Below are 4,135 nucleotides of genomic sequence, written 5' to 3'. Positions count from 1 at the left end.
ATATACATGGAAGATGCAGATTTTCACCAGCTTTCCAACGGCATCTTATTTGGTCAATTTCGACAAACCGTTTGAAAATTGAGTCCAAAATATGATTCGCGTTTTCGGTTTTGAGAAAAACGATTTTTTCAAAACTGCTCTTAAACAGTGATGATTTTGCAAAAAATTTCCTATATATTTGTAATGTAGATGTCAAGAGATTTCCAATGATATATTACACGCTTCATTCCGACGAAAACACGGTCAGTTCGACGAAATGAAAATCATAAGTACACCTCCTGAAACTATTAGTTCAAGTAGGGTAACAGAATAATATTTTATTACGACGAAACAAAATAGCCCATATATAATCAACCTGTCAACCGTCTTCGAACAAGAAAAAAGAAGTAAATACCCTAACCTCTGCCCACCCACTACACATTCAGCCACCCCCCGCTCCCACCTTCTCCTGGCTCCCGGCGGCGCCACCCCGCCCCACCTCCTCCCCGGCTCCGGCGCCGCCCCGTCCCGCCCCACCTCCTCCCCGGCTCGTGGCGCCACCCCGCCCCACCCCAGCTCCTCTCCGGATCCTAGGGCCGCGCCGCCCCCAACCTCCAACCTCCCGGATCCTGGTGCCGCCCTGCCCCTACCTCCTCCCTGTATCCCGGCGCCGCACGCCCCCATCTCCCTGGATCCCCGCGACGCCTAGTCCCCAACCTCTCCGGCTCCTGGCGCCGCCAACCGCCATCCTCTGCCAGCTCCGGTAGCCGCGTCCACCTGTTTCCTCCTGCGTGTCGGACGGTGCGAATCTGGCCGACGTGGCGGGGCTGTGAGACTCGCCGGGGTGGAGCTCCTCCGCCTGTACCGTCGATCCATAGTTCATTGTCAGTACAGGTTCTGAAATTTCCTAGTACATGTTGGGGGACATTTCTGGAATCACGTATCCTTGCTAACTTGCAGTTGTAATTTTGATTGCATAGCAGTACAATTTAGTTATCTCTGAAGTTTTGATTCACAGCAGGACAATTTAGTCCCAGCTGCCATGATTCTGCAAACCATTGTGCTGCCAAAAGATGGTGCTTTGTTGCAACAAGTTGTGGGGAAAATGCAGTGAAAAAATAAAATGTGCTTCCACAAGTTCATATGATATATTGTTGTTAATTCAATTTCTTTTATATACCTCTACACATGTTTCTTGAAATGCTGACAAGGAGCTAGACTTTTTTTGTTCATATTTCTTGTTTCTTAAAACAACTGATGTACTACTATCAAAATGGAAGCCACAATAAATATCTCATCTCTAAATTGATGATTCAACCATGTTTTCTTGTGTCTATTACTGAACTGACAATGTTACTAAACTTGTGTTCTCGCTGATTCTGAACTGTTGCTCGTAGCATTTGTGATGCTCGTCTGATTTTGGTTGGAAGTTTAATGAATCCATACATAGTTGAACTTTTAGGAAGTTAAAAGTTCAACGAGTGTCTTAGAGAAAACTTGGAAGTTTTGTCTATATAAAAAAGATAACAAAAATATATGTGTTCTGACCTAAGATGTTCAGGAAAGAGTTCCAGAACATCCCCGGTCGCCGCGTCCCCGGGAAGCCATGCGACAGCCACGACCACTGCGAGCTGCTGGTGCAGCATCCAACCTGCCCCCATGCGCCTCCATCCCTCAATCTCCCAGATGCGTCGTCGCGAACTCTTTATTCCCCATCGCTGCCTCCTCCAACTCCTTTCATGGCTCTGGAAAATCACTGATCAGGTATGTTCAGTTCAGACCACACTAAAATGACCAAATTATAGATAAATATTTGCATTGTCCTAAATTCTTCCACTCTCTGGAAACAAAGTCGCAGAATGGATTTGAACAGAGTATACTTCCATGGTTTTGCAAGAAATCATACAATAAGTGCACCGTTCACTATGTATTTTATCATCAGTTAAAAAATAATCGTAGAAAAAGTTCAATTTGTGTTATTGAAACAACTCAATTTATCGGTATTGTGGAGATCATGCATGACTAGTATTTATAAATCACTTCTTGACTGCCTTGACCAATTAAGGGACCTGATTGGCGCTGCATAGAGTTACTGATATCTTGGTTGTGAATCAAGGTCACATTCTCATATGGCTTATCACAGACCCTTTATAAATGACAAGCATCGTCAAGTCACATCATCCAATGGTCTATGCTTAAGTTCGGCACGAAGAGTACACCAGACCCTTTATTTACTCTTGTTCTGTTATTCATGTTGGTCGTTTGCTAAATGTTTCAGCGCACAATCCAGCTTGTAGCTGTAAGCACTCTGTTAAACAGGTTTATCATGTGTAATCCCAGGCTGTATTTGGGAAAAATATTTGTACTGTTGCTTCTCTTGGAATGAAAGTGTTGTCTTGCTCTCAAAAAAAGAGTACCCATCCAATCTGTTCTTTCTCCCAATTCTCCTCATTTTAGGATGGCACATGAACACAATGATGTTCTGCAGTACCAATTTATTTCTGAGATAGTACATATGCTATTCTAAGAATGACTTTTATTGTCATCATTTGACTTCCAATACAAATATCAATATAACTGGTGATTTTGACTCTTGCATGGACATTCTACTCATACTTATGCATGGATAATATGATAAATTGTGGTTAGCTGCTTTTGCATGGTCAAGCTCGCTGATAAGGCACTATATACTTTTTTCCTTAGATTAAGTGCTACTGAAATAAGTTTGTGGGTTGCAGTACTTGTGGATATAGCTGTAAATGTGTTGCTGGCTGCAGTATAGTATATTGATCTGTTCTGTTTGCCAATGTCATGTTGTCATGTTCCATTCCATCTCACCATTTTCCTTGACCAGCACAATTGCGACATTGCAAATTGGTTATTCAGTCATATGTAATGGCTCCAAACACATGCCTTTTTAGACTATTCAGCTACTATTTATGTGTTTTTTCCTGTTTGGTTATTTGATTGTTAACTGACAGACACTCTTTTTATCCTAAAAACATAAATACTGTTGCTATGGTGAGTTTAGTGCCCATATAGAGTAGTAATACTGTTGTTTGCAAATCATGGGTTATTACTTACTATTAGTTACTGCAGAATATTGGGGACTACTTGGTTCAGTTTACATTTTATGCTCACTGCCCAATATTGGGGATTTGTTCTTGGGATACATGTGAAACTGAACCTTAGATTTTAATCCCACGTGCTCTATATTTCCCTTTCAAAAGTATGCTGTAGATTATAGCTACATATGGCATCTAGCTTTAACAACATAACTTAATGCTGGTAAAAAGGAATTACGCTACATCTATGTTGTGCTTTGCTCTTTTTTTCAGAATATTCAGATCACATTTTCAATGGGTTGTTTGAAACGCTACAATATAGATATATACTCCCAGCGCACTGCCACTGGCGTTGACACCACAGGGTCCTGAGGCCTCGGCATTCATGCCAAGGTGGTCCAATAGAGCCAACAGATTAATCTGGGAAGGCCAGCAGGACGGAGGGAAAGGTTGACATCGTGGGCGTCGACATTTGTGAGGTGACCAGCACGGATGAGGAGAGTGCAAAAACTGCACCTCATGACGGTACTCCGGATCCTGGTGCTTCTCTCCCTCTGCTGCCTATGTTCTCAAGATACGAGAGAGTGGGATATTCGCATGATTGTGGCTGGTTGGAGTGTATGGTCTTGTGGAGATCATGGATGTTATTTGCTTATGACACGATGTATATATATACTACTAGAAGTTCCAGTACCTATATTACTACAATTCTCTAATAAAAAATGTATCAGTTCATTGTGTGTAGCACATGGTTAACACATATAATTACAAAACAGTTACTTGAACTATACAAGAGTTCAGCTTTTACTTAATTTTCAGTTCAAATTTTGCATTATTTTCAGTACATCAACTTTAATGTGCAGAACATCGAGGAAATCCTGAAAAATTATATGTGCACTCTGTATTTTCTTATGGAAGGGGAGCCTTGGCGCAGTGGTAAAGCTGCTGCTTGTGACCATGAGGTCATGGGTTCAAGTCCTGGAAACAGCCTCTTACAGAAATGTAGGGAAAGGCTGCGTACTATAGACCCAAAGTGGTCGGACCCTTCCCTGGACCCTGCGCAAGCGGGAGCTACATGCACCAGGTTGCCC

The 4,135-nt window shown here is 42.3% G+C and overlaps 1 long non-coding RNA gene across 2 annotated transcripts; it reads left to right on the top strand.

Annotated features, from left to right (window-relative positions):
* Positions 1-490: 490 nt before the first annotated feature.
* LOC119331141 lies at positions 491-3,779 on the top strand. 2 transcript variants are annotated; one of them, XR_005160398.1, is made up of 2 exons: positions 491-919; positions 2,067-3,779. It is a non-coding gene; the product is annotated as an uncharacterized LOC119331141 (long non-coding RNA). The 2 variants fall into 2 exon arrangements; XR_005160397.1 differs by having other exon boundaries at positions 2,045-3,779.
* Positions 3,780-4,135: the final 356 nt, after the last annotated feature.

The sequence above is a fragment of the Triticum dicoccoides genome, chromosome 7A, assembly GCF_002162155.2.
Source record: "Triticum dicoccoides isolate Atlit2015 ecotype Zavitan chromosome 7A, WEW_v2.0, whole genome shotgun sequence".
Taxonomy (NCBI): Eukaryota; Viridiplantae; Streptophyta; class Magnoliopsida; order Poales; family Poaceae; genus Triticum; species Triticum dicoccoides.
The sequence above is the reverse complement of the archived record's forward strand: the minus strand, read 5'-3'. Positions and strand labels throughout refer to the sequence as shown.